Genomic DNA, 20415 nt, shown 5'->3' with positions numbered 1-20415 from the left:
TCCAACATCCTTGCCGCCAATATTCTAGCATGTTAACAGAACAATTCTAATAGTTGAACGATAATTCCCTGCTAAGAGAATGCACATGACCATTATCATGACTGTAAAAACATAAGTCATATGTTTGGTCTTGAATACCCAAGTAAGTGCCTTGTAGGAGCTCAATAAACATTTGTTGAATGAACAAATAAACAAATGAATTCAGAGAAGCCCTTACTATTGTTTATAAATTGAAAGCGTATGTATTCACAAGTGGATGGAAATGTATGTTAAATTTGAATAAAATGAAAACTTGCATTGAAGGGCCAGAACTATGATATATCAACTACTCTGGTCTCTTCCGGATCCGTTCCAACTGACTGCCGGGGAAGCAGGTGAAGGGGAGAGGAGCTCATGTCAGGCATTGCCCACCTGACTCCACCTCTCTGGAGTTAAGGTTATAAGCTCCTAGAGGGCAAGCACTTTCCCTTGAACTTCATGGTCCTAGCACTGTGCTTTACATACCGAATGTGCATCCTATGTGTGGTCTGAGATGCAAAGCCCTCTATGGCCTGCCTGCATTTTCACATTTCAATCCTTCACATCTCTTCTTCCTTACTTCACAGGGGTATTGTGAGGAGTGAGTAAAAACACAGCACTTAAAGCCCTTAACACACTGCCTTGCACTCACACACAAAAGTGCTTCATAAATGGTAGTTATTATCACTATCTGGGGCCCTGTCTATGCCTCAAAGGTGAAGCTTAGTGTTCTGGGCTGTCAATACTCATCTGTGCAAACAGCGTGTGTCCCAGGAACGGGCTCTTCGCGCTTGTATCCTCAGCGCCTAGCACGGTGGTCACCCTGCAGCAGGCCCAGAAGCTGACTGCATGACTAAGCAATCGAGATGCGAGCCCCAGGCCTGTCCCCACCCAGCCCACTGGGTCTCTCTGAAGAGTCATTTAACCTCTCTGGGCCTCAGTGACGTCTGTGGGTCCTTCCGGCCTGAAGAAGAGACCTACAGAAGCTCCCACGACCGTCACTGACAGAACTGGAATGAGAAGCCCTTAGTTCCCCCTTCATGTCTCCATAACAACAGCTCGCCTAAATGTCACTGTCACTTTGTAATCCCCAAACCTGGTGGATTGCTGGCAACAAATCATAAGCTCCTTGGGAGTGATTCAGTCCCTCAGAAAAAAAAATTTCCTATTTCACGTAGAGTACGGAGAGATGTAAATTCAGTTACCTCAGTTAGAACAGAGCAGGCTTAACAGAGTTAGTTTCTCGTGCTTTGGAAGAAATCACTTGGAAATCCTTGGTTCTGAGTCTTCCATCTCCACCACATCGAGATCTAAAAAGAAGAAAAAGAGCAGTGTCCCATAACTGGGTGCCAGGACTGAATATATCAGCAACCAAAGTGATTGCAATTAGCCTGTGTACTGAACACCTACTGTAAGCAAAGCACTGGGCAAAGTGATTGACACATGCGGCTTCATATAGTCCTCACAGGAGACATTCCCCCATTTTTACAGCTACGTAAAGAGGCTCTGAAAGGTCACGGAATCTGTTCAAGGTCACAGAGCTAGTTTATGTTAGACCTGGGACTTAAATGCAGGTTCAACTGATTCCAAACCCTGGGTTATTAACCTGTTAGTCAGGGTTTAGAAACTTTTTGACAGTGGCCCACCGTTTTTAAAAATCATATTATATAAACTGAAACCCCAAAGCCTAAAAAACAATGCTTACTCTTATTATGTGCAATGCACTCTGATACTTTCTAGTCTACTCTATTATTTTTTATATTGCATTATATATTCTGTATCTTCAAAAAAATCCAGGAGTAACCCACTAAACTGATTTCACAATCTTCTAATGGGTCTCTACTCTTGTTGGAAAAACACTACACTCACAGATAGTACCTCACCAGAAGTTTCTCTGAAACCGCGGACTTAATCCTCCTATGCTTTTTAACCATGAGAACCTGACCGAGCAGTTGAGCTTCATAATTAGGAGAAAACTCTTTAACCTTTAAAATATACATAAAGCACCGTAATACGTATCATTCATAATGGATCCTTAGAAGAGATATTCAATTTGGGCCAAAGTCCAGAATGGAATTAGTCACTTACCTATAGCAGAGGAGTTATAAAGTGGCACCGCGGACAGACTAAAATCTCAGGTGATTTATAATATACCCTGCAAAGAAGTGGCTAACAGCGGGCGGTCGTGTTGTACCAACAGAAGAGACCTAACTACTGCCGAAGTAGGAGGCTGAGATTGCAAGCCCCTGGGGGCAGGGCCCTGCCTTTGCACGTCCCCTTCAATTCCAGGGGCTCTGGTGTTCGACCAAGGAAATGCTCAGGTTCCCCCGATGGGTCAGGACCGGGGTCCGAGTCGCAGTCCCGGAGAGGGGAGATGCGGCTGTTAGCGCAGTTCCCGAGCCTGCTGGACCGGCGCCCGTCACGTCCCCAGCCCTTGGGTGCGCATTTGTCCCCGGCCCCCCGCCTTCCAGCACAGCCGCGCAGATGGGCCACTCGCTGCGGCGTAACGTGCCCGACCCTGCGGCTGGACCCCCTCCCCCAGGGCGCGGGCCCGGGCGTCCCGGCACCTGCGGGCGCCGGGTAGCCGTAGCAGCTCGGCTCTCCGACGTCCGCGGAGCTCCCAGCCCCGCGCCAGCGTTCCCCGGCCGGGTTTCGAGGCTCCCTCCTGGGAGAAGAGGGGTTGGGCCGGCCGCGTCTCGCCCACCCGTCCCGCATACGGCCCCTGCGGTGGCACTTACAGGGCTCGGCCGCTGCCCCGCGAGCGCGTTCCCCGGGGGTCCATGGCGCTTCCGGACCCGCGAGTCAGGCCGCGGCGTCTCGCAGCACCGCCCAGAAAATGGACGCCGGCGGCTCGGCTCGGCCGGCCCGGCCCGCCCCCGGCGTGGGGTTGGGGACGCAGCCTGGCCGCGAAGAGGGCTCCCCGGCCTTAGCCGCGGGCCGGATGTCGGAGCATCAGCGCGTCCAGGACGGGGCCTCGGGAGGACACGGCGGGGCCGCGGCGGAGGGACGCACCACGGCCCCGCGAGGCCTCAGGCCCAACCTGGGTGCGACTGGGGGCGGGGTGGGGGGAACCCACGACGGCCCCAGACGCCAGGAAGGGAGCAGCGGCCTCCGCCTCCCTCTCATCGGAGGAGAACACAATTCAGAACCTGCCGCGAGGGCAGCCGAGTTAGGGGATTTACGGCCACAGAGCCTAGTCACTATCAGAACCAGGCCTGGGTCCGCAGAGGGTTCCCTGGGTTCTGCACCCAGATCCCAGAGAACATCCAACCCTTGCACATTTAAAAGAGGCAGGCTTCAGAGAAGTCAACTGCAGTTTTAATTTAAATTCTCGGGAATCGAGTGTCACCTGCGCTTTCCCACGGCTGACAGGAGAGGCCTAGATTGATTTTCCTAACGTGCTATAAAAGCTAGTTCACGCAAAAGACCCGGGCCTCTTCCTTGAATAAAGCGCACTGACTGCCTGCGAGGATCTCTCGTCCAAGATTCAGGGACTGCTCATTGAGAAAGTATTTACTGAGGCCTGCCACAAACTCGCCTTGCGGAGGGGCTAACAGCCTAGTGCTCTAATGTACAGGTTTTGTTTGCTTGTTTTCTACACAACCATCCGTGCTCCCTGCGTTTTAGTAGTATGAATCTTCTTTTAAAATTTTCTTTTGAAAAGATTCATTCCCAGGTTACAATTTATAGAGGATAAGAAGTAGGTTCTTTGCACGCCTTACATCCTGTTTTTAGCGTGGAATACAGCATACACAATTCTGCATCCTAGCTCCTGATCACGTTTTAAGATTGTGATCATTCTGATGAATAAAGGAGATTCCAATATTGTATACAAAGCGGTTAAAACATAATCACAGAGAAGTATACTGACTTAAAATCAAATTAAAGCATCATGTAATTTAAAACTAAAGACAGGGTTTTGAAGGTTGATAGATGGGCAACCTGCACACACATGTACAGTAGCAGGTCGCAACCTCCTCAGAGCCAAGTGCCCTTTATTCCTCTCCGTGGGCCACGTTCAGAAAGAGCTATTCCACTAAACTGCATTTATTAACTGATGATTCATCTTTGTCCTTAAAAAAAACCCAACAATCCTGCAATGTTTTTGTATACGTAATTGCCAATCAGAGCTACAAAACCTGAGCGAACGTGTTGTTAATCATGGATTCCAAACTAAGGAAATCTGTGGTCTGATTGCAAGTTTATGTGTTTCCACTGAGGCTTTTGGGAAAACTAAGGCATGGGGATTAGGAACTTCTAGTTGGGAAGTGCCAGTACGAGGTGCTGTTCTCTGTGCTGCCCAGCGATTGGAAGGTGGGAGGTGGTAGAGTGGGGCAATTTGGCCTTTGGATTCTGCCTGCCTGGGTTTAAAGCCCAGCTTTGTCAATTACAAGGCAAATTACAAGTCACTGTGTGACTTTAGGCAAGTTATTTAACCTCCCTGAGCCTTGGCTTGCTCACCTGTAAAATGGGGCTGATTTTCATATTACGCTTACCTCGTAGGGCTTTTTGACAGTTAAATGGGGTAACACGCATGAAGCATCTGCATACGGCTGTCGGTGCTTGAGGTCAAGTATTCAGAGTTCTAAGTTCCTACCATCCAAGCAGTAAGAATCGTAGTTCCCGTATGTAAAGCAACTTTTATACCATGGAAATTTTCCATGGGTAGGCTGCCAGGGTCACATGGTGAGTGACATAAAGGGATTTTAAATATAGGTCTGACTTCACAGTCCACTTTCTGTGCTGCTAACATGTTTCAGGTGGTACCTTGATCAGATGCTGTCAACAGCTTGTTAAGGGTGAAATCGGCTCTGGTTTTCCTAAGAGGCTTAGCAAGTGAATGGCTCCTTACATCCACTTTGGAATTCATAAACAGTGGCATTTCTTTCTCACTAGGGCCAAAATGTTTCTCCAAAAGCGAGTAGATTTCCCCTAATTTGTTATTAACAACTAAAATATCACGGCAACAGTTTTAAACACCACAGCCTAAAACTTACATAATCAGACTGTCCTTCAAAATTTTCCACCCTTCCTCATAACCGGTCACAGATTCTCTCTCTTAATCATGCTTCTTAGTATGGGGAATTATCTGGAAATTTCCAAGAACGTCCCAACTTGTCATCATTTTATTCTTTTCTGTAAAAATTTATTCCTTTCAAAACAACTAACTGTGATATATTTTTATATCCTTATAATATTTTTCATTTCAATGCATTTGCAAATAAGAAAAAAAATATCCTAAGACTTTTAAGATCCTCTCCTCTCTTAAATTTCTACTAGTTCTTCAACATCTCCACAGCATGGCTCCTGATCCTTTTCTAGCGGCCTTTTCTAGGAAGAGGTCCTTGATTTGTACCTCATTTCATTTAATCCCCACATGATTTCTGTTATGTTACAACTGCCTGTTTCAGCTTTCTGATTTAAGACTCTTGGCCAATTTATTAACTGCGCCCCTTCTTTCTCTTTTTTAAGGTTTCAATGTTATCATTATATAGGAAACAATCTAAACTGTGGCCCTTTGAAACCCACTTGCTTCCTTTGTTTCCCACCGTGGGTTAGGAATCTGTAACTCATTCCACCTCCCATTCTTCACGCACTATTAATTTAATTTATTGTTTTACTTCTCTCTTCCCAGCATCCTGGGTACTCACCAAGTTCTGTCGCTTGGCTTCCTCTTATATGGCTGCTTCTCTCTTTCCCTTTAAGCATTTTAAGAAAGTCCCTGTCCAAATCATCTTCTCTAATCTCCACCACATTCCTGAAAAGCCTCCTGTGATGTCGTGTTGAGAAGTCTACCAAGGGCCTTGCAGAGGCAGTGTGTAGAACGCGGGTGGCAGCTTCCCTCCCCGGGAGCCAGGCAGGAAGTAGTAGGAACTGGGGTCTACAGGATCATTCATGTCTCACCTAAATGGGGAATGGGGTTGTCACGACCCAGCCCCAGACCAATTGTTGCCAGATGGGAATGCCAGATTTGCAGAATTTTCCAATGAAGCCCAAATCAGGACTTTTATATAAAATATATTCTGTGTCTTGATCAGGTCCTCTAGCTGTAATGACCAATTTACAGAAAGTCTCTGAGACAGAGGAACATGTAAAGCAGTTGGGGGGTGGTGGTGGGATGAACTGGGAGATTGGGATTGACATATATACACTAATATGTATAAAATAGATAACTAATAAGAACCTGCTGTATAAAAAATAAATAAATAAAATTAAATTTAAAAACAGAAAAACAGCACCAAGGAATGTAATCTGAAATTTCCGATTTGAGGAAACTCTATGAGTCAAATTGTTTCTTCAACAAAATTTTTATGACAATAGCAAGGATGAAAGAAAGAGAGGGAAGGAAACCTACAGATTAAGTGAAATTTAAGGGAATATTAATTGCACTGTATGGACCTCATTTGGAATTGTGCTTTGAACAAGTTTTGTTTTTTTTTTAATGACCTAACTGGACAAATCTGAATGCTGACTATGATATTTGAAGTTATTAAAGAATTATTGTTATTTGTTGGTGTGATAATGATGCTGTGGTTCTTTTTCTTCCTTTTTTTTTTTTTTTTAATATAGAAAGTGTGTACATGTCAATCCCAAACTCCGTAACTCTCCCTACCCCAACCCTTCCTCCCTGGTAAACTTAAGTTCTCTGTGAGTCTGTTTCTGTTTTGTAAATAAGTTTATTTGTAAAGCGATATCATGTGGTTATTTTTCTTTCTTACTAATCGACATTTAAAAAAAATTTTTTTAGGATTCCATATTTTTAAAACTTTTAATTTAGAACTATTTCAAAGTTATAGAAGAGTTGCAAGAATAGTACCAAAAAACTATATACACTCCAATCATATCTTTTTAGCTATTTTTTTTCTTGAATCATTTGTAAGTTGCAAATATTCTCTTCCACACCTAAATACTTTAGCATTTATTTCCTCAAAAAAAAAAGTGTCTTCTCTTAGTATCCTTGTCTTTTAGAGAATCATACTAAAATATTTAGCAATAGAGCGATATGATCTGGGATTTGCTTTAAAATAATACAGGAGAGGATTTACATGAAACAAGATTGGCCAGCCATTGAGAACTGTTGAAGCTGGGCGAGGACTGTACAGGGGTTCATTAAACCAGTTTTTTCTTTTTTTTTTTTTTTTTTTTGCGGTACGCGGGCCTCTCACTGTTGTGGCCTCTCCCGTTGCGGAGCACAGGCTCCGGACGCACAGGCTCAGCGGCCATGGTTCATGGGCCCAGCCGCTCCACGGTATGTGGGATCTTCCCGGACCAGGGCACGAACCTGTGTCCCCTGCAGCAGCAGGCGGACTCCCAACCACTGCGCCACCAGGGAAGCCCATAGTTTTTTCATATTGTATGCATGTTTAAGATTTTCATAATAAAGTTTTAAAAGATTATGTTAATGAAAGACTTTAAAATGATATGAAATGCTTATGATATGATATTAAGTAAATGAAAAGAAGATACAAAATTGTCTATATTATCTCAACTATTAAAAAAAATCGCCAGAAAATAAATAAATAAATTCAAAAAAAAAATCGCCAGGCATAGATAAAGGACTGAAGGAATGCACGCCAAAATGTTAACATTCCAAATTATTTCAAAGTAGATATATATTACTTTTATAATTAGAAGTAAAAAGTACAATTCAAAAAATAGAAAACAGAAAGTTGGCAATGGATTCAATTAAAATTCTTGTTAGAAGTCAAGCAAAGTACATATATGGGTTGGACTGACCAATGGGCCCCCAGTTTGCAGCTTTTGACTTAGAAAATGGGTCCACAAACTACGTCCTACAGGCCAATTTCGCCTGCCACCTGTTTTTGTACAACCTTCAAGCTGAGGATGGTTTTGACATCTTTAAATGACTGAAAAAATAAATCAATAGTAAAATAATATTTCATGACATGAAAATTACATGACATTCAAATTTCATTGTCCATAAGTGAAATTTTACTGGGACACAGGCATGGCCACTCATTTCTGTATCTATGGTGCTATGTGTACATATATAAAACATATATAATTATTATTATACTTCATATTATATATTAGTATGTTTTGAATTTCATCAATAAAGAGTTAATAGAAATTTGTTTTCTTTGTTGTTATATAAATACCTACATATCATCCTCAGTTTTGCCTTGATCCACAGAGCCTAAAATATTTACTATCTGGCCCTTTACGGAAAAAGTCTGCCAACCTCTGGCTTAGAACTGGGCTTCCCATGTGACCTAAAAGCAGCTTGGTTTAGCAGAAAGTGCACTGGACTGGGAGTTAGGCGTGGCCACTTAACTCTCTGAGTGACCTGGAGAAATCAGAACTTCTCCGGGCCACAGTTCCCTCAATGACAGAATAAAGTGAGTCTAAGTTTCACACAGCAACTGAAGTCTGTGCTTCACGTTCCCGTGAGAGCTGAGCAAGAAGTACTGGCTGAGTAATATTCCATTGTATATATGTGACTCAGCCATAAAAGGAAACGAAATTGAGTTATTTGTAGTGAGGTGGATGGACCTAGAGTCTGTCATACAGAGTGAAGTAAGTCAGAAAGAGAAAAACAAATACCGTATGCTGACACATATATATGGAATCTAAGAAAAAAAAAAAGGTCATGAAGAACCTAGGGGTAAGATGGGAATAAAGACACAGACCTACTAGAGAATGGACTTGAGGATATGGGGAGGGGGAAGGGTAAGCTGGGACAAAGTGAGAGAGAGGTATGGACAAGTATACACTACCAAACGTAAAATAGATAGCTAGTGGGAAGTAGCCACATAGCACAGGGAGATCAGCTCGGTGGTGCTTTGTGGCCACCTAGAGGGGTGGGATAGGGAGGGAGGGAGGGAGGGAGACGCAAGAGGGAAGAGATATGGGAACATATGTATATGTATAACTGATTCACTTTGTTATAAAGCGGAAACTAACACACCATTGTAAAGCAATTATACTCCAATAAAGATGTAAAAAAAAAAAAAAGAAGTACCGGATGATGGCAGCATTACGTGCTGGTGTGCCAGCAGGGGCAGTGCTTCTGGAGACCACGGAATTAAACAATCAGAATTTCCACTGGGGATGGTTTACCGGGCACTCAGACCAGGGCCTGGAAAGGTGGGTGAAGAGTAAGGAAGACAGGCTTTGGGGGCTCCAAAAGCAGAGCAGCACACCTGTGAGGGCAACATGACTTTGGGCAAAAGAGTTTCTAAAGTCTGCTGCTTAAAATGGGTATTTTGGGTCAATCTCCAGGCTGAGGAGCTTTGTGGACAACCAAAAGCATTTGGTCACAACCCCTGTAAACATCTGCTCATTTAAAGTTTAACCCAGCTCTAGTCAAGTGACGGCAGCAGGGCTGGGGGGTGGGCTCTGGCATCCTCAGCATGTAGAATAGGAGCCTTGGGATAGAGACTGCATAAGCTTCTGCGATAAATCACCCTTAAGGATGCCCATCTGTGGGCTTTTCATAACAGTCAACGTGGGACGGTTAAGCCCTAAGGCCAACATTGGGGCCGAACCAGACAGAACATGAGAGCACCCAGTCCCTACACAGCAGGCCCGCAGCCTGCATCTCAGGGGCTCTCCCAGCCTCCTTCTACGCGTTGCAACGCTTCCCACTCCTCCGTCGTACCCCAGGCCCCCAGCTGCAGGGTGCAGCACAGCAGCCTGCCTCCCGACTGCCCGCTTTGTTCCCTCTTCCTGATTTTCCGCACGCCCCTCCCCGCCTCCTTGCTCCCCACTTTGCCTCCTCGATGGCCCTTCCACAGTGTCTCCCCAATATCCTGCATTTTCTGATCTTTCAGTGATGCCCCTCTCTTTCCCTACTAAAGGTCCCCTGCTTCCCTCCCACAGCTCAAGAAACAAGAGAAAAGGGGAAAAAATGACAAGGGCACTGCCCTTCTGGGATTTAACCACATTCTCAGCTGGTGGCTTTTGTTTTCTCGTCTCACTGACTTGTAAGGCCCTCGGGGCAGGGACTCTACGTCATGCTCAGTGCTGGGGAAGATGGGCAGGACTGTGAGGCCTTAATTAGAGTAAGGCCTCAGACAGGGTAGAAGATTTGAGCAGGCAAAAAAAAAAAAAAAAACGGAATTTCAAAATATCTATTTGGCAGCAATGACCACGGGGTAAGGAAGAGGTTTGTTTAATCATATAAAAAAAATCATGAAAGTCTTCACAGCATTTTATGAACGCAGAAAAAGTATTTATACTGGCATTTTAAAAACAAAACCGAACCAGAAAACAAACTTCCTCCACAGGCCAAATATAGTGACTGTAGACCCAAATGCTAGTCTCGAACCCTGAACAGGAATAGCTGCAGAAGCAAGAAAGTCATGAAAGGAAAAGATGCAAAATGAATTACAAGATCAAAAGAGCCATTTTCTGGTCAATGAGATGTTTGGGCCGTGGCAGCGCCATGCTGGGATCACCTAACAAAGACAAGCGCTTTGGCAATTGGTCTTTGATTTACCTGCTTCCCACAGAAGCAGAACGGCCAGCAGGGAGACCCCCACTGTCTGTCAGGGAAGGTAAAAAAGCAGAAGCATCTTGCCTGCATCACGAATTCAAATGTTTGCATTCAAGGACTTCTCAACTTAACATCTGCTCATGAATGCGAAAGAGTGGCAGCCGTTATGGAGGTCACCTGCTAGGCCAGGCAGACCAGCTTGGAGACGGGCAGCCAGACATACGGTGGCTTATTAGGAACCAAGACATTTGGGGAAAGTGATTGAGGATGAGACACAGAGTCCCAGGGAAGAACCATCTTTTCCATTGGTCGAGATGCCCCCAAACTGAAGGCTAGCCTTCAGGAAACAGTATAAAAGGCCACTAAGAGAGCAGCATGCCATTCATTTCTTTCTGGAACAGAGAGGATATACAATTGTACCTGTCCATACGACCCCCTAGCCTTGTGAAAGTGGACGTGAGCTTCACGGGGAATTTCGTGTCACATTTCCATTCTGCCTGGGTTGTAGTGGTGCCTGTCACACAGTAGATGCTCAACAAATATTTGAAGAAGTGAACTGAACAGTTGAAGCCCCTCCCCACTGATGGGCAATAGTCTACTACAAAGAACTAGAACATTCTTCATGCAGCGGAATGTTTTATGGCTAGTCAAAACCAAACAAAGTGTAAGGAGTCAGCCAGGCTACTTCTAACTTGTGATAAGCAAAGCCCACTAAATTGTGAATCAGTGTTAGAAGATGCTTCTGAAACACTGAGAAGACTTTGAAGGGTCTTTTGGTTTCTAAGGTGTAGAGCAAACCTATCCCTTTGCTCTTGGAGCTTCATTAGCAGATGAACCTAAAAGGCATGAAAGAGTTCTGGTTCTGAATAATTTCCTGAGTATTATTTGTTCAAATAGAGAAAGAACACTCCAAGCAGTGAGGTCTTTACAAAGCCACCAACAGAGTTCTGCAGAAACTGAAGCGTTTGAGGTGGTCAGAGGTCAAAGACAATTTACTGGCAAGGTGGGACAGACCCTTCCACCTCTTGCCTTTGAAAACAAAAATTAAAGGAAGCGGCTCTCTCAATGTTTTGCCACGAATTGAAGTTCTGGAGTTCTTAAGGAAAATAAAGCAACAGGCTTCCCAGAAATTTCCTTGCTCCGGGATTCCTTTCTTCTGTGGATTTCTTGGGCTAGCACTGAATCTGTGCCCAAATTTTAATACCACCTGGGACTGCAAAGTCCAGAACTTTACTGTACCTTCTGAGGCTGTGTGGCGGTGGGTCTGGGTCAAAGGCGATGACTCTGCCGGCACTGAGTCCTGGGAATTTGACTAAAACCAGCCATGCGGGCCTGGCCCACCGTCTCGCTCCGGGGGCAGCTTACCTAAGTCGGGCTCAACGCACCAAGTCCTCAGAGCTGGCTCTGATTTAATGGCAGTTACTCGTAGAAAGGAGTTTGTGGTCTGAGCATGAGCACCCCCTCTTCCTAGCAACGCTCTCCATCAGCCCTTCCCCTGTCTGGATCCATGTCACCATCTAGGTCTCCACCTAAATACCACTCCTCCGGAAGGCGTTCCCTGGACAACCATTCTAAAGTGGCTCTTCGGGCTTCCCTGGTGGCGCAGTGGTTGAGAGTCCGCCTGCCGATGCAGGGGACGCGGGTTCGTGCCCCGGTCCGGGAAGATCCCACATGCCACTGAGCGGCCGGGCCCGTGAGCTGTGGCCGCTGAGCCTGCGCGTCCGGAGCCTGTGCTCCGCAACGGGAGAGGCCACAACAGTGAGAGGCCCGCGTATAAAAAAGAAAAAAAAAAAAAAAAAGTAAAAAAAATAAATAAATAAAGTGTCTCTTCGCCTCGCGACAACACACCCTTGTTTTTTTAATTTCATCTTCTCTTTCTCCTTTGCACTTGTCTTCTCCAATTAATTGTTTACATATTTATTTTTGTGCCCCTGGCCCCTACCACTCCACCACACTGTGGGTGGGTCTATGAGAGGCAGGCCCTGGTCTCTCCTGCTCATTACGGTATTTCTAGCCTCTGGAATATGCCTGGTATGTATTATGTACTCAATATATTTGTTGAATGTTTAATTACCAAGAAAGCCATTAAGAACAGCATTTCCCTTGGAAGGGAGCTGCTAGAATGAACCATATGGTACCAAGGAACTCAAAGGCTTAGCGTATTAAAGAGAAGATCATCTTTCTAGATCCATCTCCCCATATCAACCAGCCCTAAGATGTGGTCTGGGTACCCATTTCCTCTATGGGGGATCCATGGAAATCGCTGAGGTAGATCTACATCCCTCTAGTAGCAAGAGATGCCATTTTGGTAATTTCACTGAGTTAAGGCTTGGAAAAACAATTCCTATTCTCCGAAAAAAGAGTTGAGAATTTTAGACTACAAATCATTCAGGCAGAAAACCACAGATTTGCCCATTTTGTTTTGGTGAGAACAAGGCAGTTGTTTGCACATTCTTCCTGTCGCACCTGCTCTGGCCTGCCCAGTGTAAACACCTTAGCCAAAAAGTATAAATGGGTTAAGCACTGCCTTTTCAACAATGAGAAGGGATAAGTGCCATCCTCTACAATCGGCAGGAAATCCAATGATAATTGTAAATGGGTAAGTTTAGAAAAGCTTTATGCCTGGTGAAATACGAAGGCAAAGCATTAAGGCGAAACACAACAAAGTAATAAATAATAATTATTCTTCCATTCACTGGTCTATTAATTACAATGACAATGGTACAGTATACTTCCCAACAGTCTTATTTGGCTTTCAAGCTCCTTGACTTGTGTTTAAAATTCTTTTAGGAGACACCAAGAGCAACATGAATGAATAATGCCACAAAAAATCATGAGGTATGAAAATCTATAAGGTAACACAACCATGCTTGAGTTAAAAACAAAAGGATCGACATTTTACAGAGAAGAAATACACTGTTGAATCTCTCAGGCATTCAATTTTAGGGTAAAACAATTCCATTGAATCCATCTAATCTTGTGATTAAGATTCAAATGGGTTCAAAATGATTAATTGGTACCAGCCTATCAAAATAGAAGACATTGAGTTGTAATCTTTCCGAACAGCAATAGTGTTTTAATTACAAATGCTGGGCTCATTATTTGCTCAAGAACGAGTGACAATTAGCTTGATCCTCCTGCAACTGTTAATGCTACTGATACTAAAATAAACAGGCAATGCTGAATCAGGGTTCCGACATTTCCCTTCAGTTTACGATCCTCTGACTGATGCTATATGCAAAATGCACTTAGTCTTTTTAAGTCACAGGCGAGAAGGAAAATGGCTCCCAAACAGCAAAAAAAAAAAAAAAAAAAAAAAAGGTATTGCAAGAAGGATACTTCATGGCAAGCCCAGAGAACAAAATCACTGTGAGATGAATCATGTTCTCATATAACTGAACCAGAGAAAAAACTCCAAGCAAAATATTTAAGTTGGCCTCAAAACAACAACACAACGACGACAACAAATGTTTAGTCCATTAGAGGTTTGATTTTATAGACAGTGCTTTGGAATATCAGACAAACTGCTAAGATGAAGCAACTATTTACCCAGATGGTTCTGCAGCTCGATGTTCTACATACTGGAGCAAACCTCAGGGAGGTTTTGGGTTTGGCAGCATCTCCCTCCTAACACACCTACAAAGATGGTTGCACAGAGGCTCCATGTGCACTTATAGATGGGGCCGGGGTGGGCTTGGGTTTGGGTCCTTCTCTACTGAGAGCTCAGAGGTTACCAATGGAGGAATCAGGCAAAACAACAGCATAAGCATTTTCTGATTCTCAGAATGTCTGAGATATCTATTGTTTCAGTGGCGCTGGTGAACTCGTGATAATGAAACTACACCTTTGCACACAAGCCTTGACCAGCATTCTGGAGCACATGACAAAGAAAACCTTAATTTTGAAAGTGCTGAGCACAAAGGGGAAAAGAAAAAGCTCTTACTGTGCAAGGTTTCTATGTATAGAAATATGGCTTAATTTTTAAGGCTTGAAGACCGCATGTATAAACGTCTAAAACCAGTTCAGACTCTACATGAGAGGAAAAAGAACTGCAAAATTTTCATGAAACATTTTTTTTTAAAGACTATCTTTTGCATATCTGTTACTGCATTTTAAAATAAGATGTGGTTACTAAAGAAACAGGTTCTGGCCCAGTGTTAATTTGAAACTAAAATATATTTGAGAAGTTAAGCTCAAAGGAAAGAACCCATGAATTTATTTTGAAAAGTGCTAGAATTTGGTGCTTACAGAACCACAGCTGTATGGTTTGCAATGAACCATTCTAGGGACTCTGTTTCACTCAGTGAGGCTATTTTTCTTCTAACAGAGCCATCTATATTTAATATTTCCCCCTTTAAAATTGTGATTCCTCATCTCCCCAAATAATACATATACAAATAATGCATTTATTCTTGTACATTATCTAAAATTGATTTTGGAAGCCTCTAACTTTTTATTTTCATCTTTCATATAACACGTTTAAAGACCGCTTCTTAAAATTTAAATATTTTAAATGTTTCTTATTAAGCTTATTTGCGCTGTTCAAAATTATCTCCAGAAACCCATTTATTTTTAGTTTCAAGCTAAAATGGAGCTGAATCCACAGACTTTTCAAAAAATTCTTTTGTGGTCTAATGGCGCCACACCTATCATATATATGATTTTTTAGGAGGAATCATCTCACTTGTATAGCAGAATCATTTTATAAGTTTATAAAAGCTATATATTTGTATAGTATCTGAATAGGAAAGGCCATCCAACTGAATACCCTCCCCTCCCAATTACAACTGTCTTATTTAATTTGTTTTAAAAGTCATATTTCAATCTATTTAATGTTCTTGCTACATGGCTCAAAAAAAATCTATAAAACATGCAAATTTCAACCTACCTGTATGTATCACTTAATGCATCACAAGACATTCAGCCATTTTTATGTAAAGCGATGGGGACCAACTGATTTCTCCGTCTTCTTGCTCTCAAGTTTTAGATGCAATTGTCACACACACACAAAACCATACGCAGAACAGCTTGAATGTACTGTGATCACGAGAACTGAATTTATCAACAGGAAAACAGGTTTGAAAAAAGAAGTTTCTCATCCAAGGTTTCTCTGAGGCTGCAACCAAGGAAGTAGCGTGTTGAATTTTTTTCCCTTCCTCCTCTGAGAGTTCAAAGCCTGGAGCTGACCACTGCAAAGGCCACTGTCACATCTGCTGAAAATCAAACCACTGATACCAGTACTGAAAATACAAATTTGAGAACCAAGTTGTTTGTACACCATGGAGTGCATAAGAGTTAAAAATAGATTCCACCTTGCCTCCTACCCGCATAATAAACATGTAAGTTTCAAGTGTTTAATTTGATATTCACATTAATTAACAATACACCATACATTATTTAAAAGACGGCGAATGCAAGAAGAAAGGGGAGACACCATCTGGTAGCAGAGTTTTGTTGTTGTTTTTGTTTTTAGGGTTTTTTTTTTTTTTTTGGCTTTGTTAAAAAAAAAAAGGTAAAATTCTATTTTGAATGTGATGAAAAGCAAACATCCAGAAGCAAATGAATCGGAGCTGAAAGGTGATGCTGAAATAGCTAAGGCTGTAATGAGGCAAAAACAAGTCTTCGCTACCAGATGATATGGCATCCCGAGCATTTACATACTCACATCTGAAATACTAGGCAACGTGTAATGAATTCTCTACACAGCATGCATGCACAGCACAAGCACGGCTAATCCTGCCTGCCATCTTAGGCTCGCAGAAGCAAGATACACACTGCAGGCAGCACACGAGCACTGGGGAAGGAGGAGGCAAAGGACAGCTCACCTTAAATGCGGTGTCTGGTTAATGTTGTAAGTGACATTGCATATCAGCCTCAGAGTCTTGGTTCAACTGGGTAGGAGGGAACAAAGAAAAATGTCATCAACTGGTGATGCAAGATGAGCCCAATCACTAAACACTGTTTAGCAAACTCCAAATTCTGCAACCAGACAGTAGAAGGCATTTCATACAGTTCAGCAGAGCTGCTGCACAATGAATGTGCCCTTCTGCTTCTGAGAATCAAACAATCCTTTTGCTAAGGAAGAAAATAAGCTGGAGCGAATACTGTCGCATCTTCTTCTTGAAGAAAGCTTTCAATACAGTATGTATCTGGTTCGGGATGCATTTTATAGACTGTTAATTTCATAGAATGGCTAGCAACAATGACAAGCACAAACCTTTTAAGCTACTGCAAAGTAAAGAATAATATTATAAAGGGTGTAGCGTTTCTAGATTATTTTTCAGAATCCTAAATGGTGCCGGCAGGCTTGTAGAAGAATGCGTGATCAGCTGTGTGTATCCATGCTATAACCTCTAACCACAAGCCGTGTAAATGTATTCTGCTAAATGTATCTGCAGTACAGAACGGCAGATACCTCCCCAGTCGGAATGGTATTAAAATGTGAATGAATTTGCTTAAACTTAAAAGCAGAATAAAAGCACTTACAGAAAAATAAACTGATGCTGAGTTCCTTTCGATGTATAGCTGACCATCACGAGCGCTAAAATAAAAGCTGTCCTTAGGACACTGACCTAAATACGTTATGTCTTGCAACAGCATACTGTACTTGCTCAGAACCTAGGAAATGCAAAACGATTTTTCTCCTTCCTCCTCCTCCAAAGGCTAGAACGTAAAGTAACCAGCCATTAACAGGAGTACCAAAAGGCTTTGTGTATATATGCTGTACATAGTGTAAGGGAAGAAATGGTGTTGAGCTGACATGCAATGTTTCTTTGTTTTACTTTGAGGCTTAGCTACGCTCCCACGATGACATTGACATCATGGAGGTCAGGGCTGACACTGGGGTGCTATCTGTTTTATGAGTGAAATGTTTTCCGAAAATTAAATCTCATCTACTCAAACACCGAATTTCATGTCTTCTTCAATATCCCCTCCCTACTGCCGCTGCTCAAGATTGATGGGCTTTACTTTGGCTGTATGTAATAAATTGGAATCACCTTCTGTAGAGACTCCAATACATAATCGTAGGAATTAATTTTTTAAACAAAAAACCATCAAGAATTCTGATACATCCCCTTTCAATCTTTCCTATCAACACACACACACACACACACGCACACGCACACACATGCACACACACACACACAGGCGAAGCTCAAATTGCAATGAAATGTTTAACATGTGGAACAAAAAATGTGGAAAGAGCTGCTTATTCAGGATTTTGAAGAAATGCCTAATAAGCAAAGACTGTTTTGCTACAAAACCAGTGTCACCATGTTCCAAAAGAGAGGAAAACAGAATAGCTTGCTAGCAAAATTTGCTCCAGATCCTGCCGGCAGGTAAAAATCAGAAAAGCATTTCATTTACCATGCTGTATAAAACATGAAGTCTTTTATTTTTAAGGAAATGGAACAGATTCTTTTCTACTCTTTCTTCAGCTACAAAGAAACCATACCCACCCCCAGCCTTAGATCCTGGACATAAGCCAACATTTTTCGAAAATGTTATGAGACTGACTTTGAATATATAATACGTACGTTTTTCTTCAAGTCTTTAATTGCCTATTGCATCATTAAATATGCTAATGTTAATTAATTTTAACACGTGCAAAAATGAATTAATCTTTTCTGGGGTTGCCTCTCTCTTCTGTAAGAACTGGCTGCAAATAATCAGGTTAGCAAAACATTTAAGTTGCCCAGAATTTTTTTAAAGGAGAAAATGTATTTGAACATCTGAACTTAGGTACTAGGTTTCACAGCCGGATCTTTTGTTTCTAGCTCTCATTCTGTCTCCTTCCACCGAACCCAAGTGATTTTTTAGCTCAATGTATGGAAAGTATCCAGCCCACCTCTATCCCGTACACTTTAGAGTCTCTGAGCTGGGTTGTCCAGATGGTCGGTCATACCTGAACCACTCCGAGTCCTCTTCGCTTTGGAGCACATCTCTCTCCCACAACCACTCCAGAAATAAACGTGGCTTTAACGGAAACAGTAGCTCCTGGTCTAACCCCGATGGTGGACCCATCTTCCCCGCCCCCACCATCATTGCTCTATGAGCTCTGGTTAGCATTGACAGCGACAGAAAATTAGGATGGAGTATCCCTAGGCTAATTCCTCCTTCACCATGGAGGTTGAGAATTAGTGAGCCTATAACGCTCAGTTGCAAGGTACCAATTTAATATATGGTCATCTATAAAGCAGGGTCCTTAAAGTGGGGTTGGAGGAGGTTGAGGTGAACACTTAAGACATTTGATGCCCTTGGTGTCTGTCCAGATAGTCCTCATTAGTAACACTTGAAAGCTAGACATTCACATTAAAATACTCACAAATTATTATCATGCAAGCTAAATATACATGATACGGAATCTACTCTGACCACATAGAATGAAGTCGCTGCCTCCTCTGCTTGAGATAATAAATGACAGTGACAAGGACAGTAATCCAGATCAGGCTCCCACAAAATGAGTGAATAGCGTTATGTCCACTTTACAGGGGCAGGGTGGTGAATGTGGTCAGGTCCCTTACTTGTGCTTGTAAGCCGGATGGCAGGGCAAGTGGTTTCCAAACCTCCCAGTGGGGTTCTCTGCCTACCGTCTGTCAAATCGAGCCTAAAAGCCACGTATTGGTTTATTTTGTGATGTTCCAAAACATTCAATGAGCAAATGTGGCTTGTTTACTGAACCTGCTTGTATTAAACAAATTTGAGCTGTAGTTGAAAGCATTTAGATGGATGAGCTTGTTTAGACAGACATTCTCGACTAGTAAATCCTGTTTTGCACATAAAAAAAAACAAAACCATGCTCATGCCCGAATTACTTAAGCTTTGTCATGATTACAAGTGGCAAGGGTATGCACTCATTTATGATTTTTAAAAATTGTGTGCTCACCAACCTCCTCAGGGCATAGGCACAAACGTTCATTTAACAGACAAATCCCTTTTCCGTGATGAAAATTTTAACCTGTTTTTGCCTCTCTGATGAGTCAGGCACAAGGAACCCCAAATCCGGCAGGAGCAGGCTGGAGAAGGACAGAGCTAGCGGTAAGGGCTGCCTCTTTCACTTTGATTAATGCCCTTACTTGCTTACAGTCTCCTTCTGCAGTCGGTCTGAGCTCATTCTCTTTTCAGTCCTGTGGGTTAAAGTTAAATTGCATGACTTATGCAAAGTACATAATTCAAGTATGAACAAAGCTTGACTCTCTGTTTAAAAAAAACATAAAGTCAGGGCACTGAGTCCCCGAGGAGTCCTTCGTTTATAAACATTTGGATTGGTTTGCACATTTCTTTGCTCCATTCACTGCATTAAAAACTACAGCTGGTTTCCGTTTATACCTAATATAGATATTCAATATTTGTGGGTAAAATTTGTTATCAGGTTCGGCTACTACAATCTTGATTTTTTTTTCCTAATCTCGATTTTTAAAAATAAAATGTTTACCAGATGTAACATTTTTGTTTAAGTTCTTTGAATTTAAAAAGTTTAAACATTTTTATGAGGTTGGTTGTTACATTTGTTTGTAGGATATTCATGGAAACAATACGGTGACTTAATTTATCAATGACTAAAAATGCCTTTGAATGATATTTTAGCCTAAATTTTTAGGAAAGTCCAATGCTACTTTGAACATCTACATCTTGCCTAGATATCTGGGCAGGGACTTCTGCTTTCTACTTTGATCAGAGCTAAGTCTATAGTAGCTACCATTTATTGAAAACCTACTATGTACTCAATATTTTAGCTATATTATATTATTTAATTCTAACCCAATAATCCTGCAAGGTGGATATTAGTTATCATCAGTTTTAAGTGAGGAACTAACTGAGATTACCAGTCACACATAGCAGAGCTAGGATTCAAACCCAGTCCAATTGATTCCAAAGTCTGGGTCTTTCCACCAATCCTAAAAGGATAAAACCTCTTCCATCCACATTCTGTCCTG

General features: G+C 42.4%; 1 protein-coding gene across 3 annotated transcripts in view; it reads right to left on the bottom strand.

The window, feature by feature from the left end:
* ZBTB38 (zinc finger and BTB domain containing 38) overlaps window positions 1-20415 on the bottom strand; it is a 122382-nt gene that overhangs the window by 41353 nt on the left and 60614 nt on the right. Inside the window, exons 4-5 of one of the 3 annotated variants that reach the window (XM_082624177.1) lie at window positions 16303-16368; window positions 1224-1328 (exon numbers count right to left, since the gene is read on the bottom strand). The gene's annotated coding sequence lies outside the window, so the exon portion shown is untranslated. Of the gene's footprint in view, window positions 1-1223; window positions 1329-2106; window positions 2416-2756; window positions 3072-16302; window positions 16369-20415 lie in introns of those variants that run through there. The other 2 variants (XM_082624176.1, XM_082624178.1) reach the window with 2 other exon arrangements.

Source organism: Mesoplodon mirus (assembly GCF_964341445.2).
Source record: "Mesoplodon mirus genome assembly, chromosome: 6".
In the NCBI taxonomy this organism is placed as follows: Eukaryota; Metazoa; Chordata; class Mammalia; order Artiodactyla; family Ziphiidae; genus Mesoplodon; species Mesoplodon mirus.
Note: the sequence above shows the minus strand (reverse complement) of the source record. Positions and strands in the feature narration are given on the sequence as shown.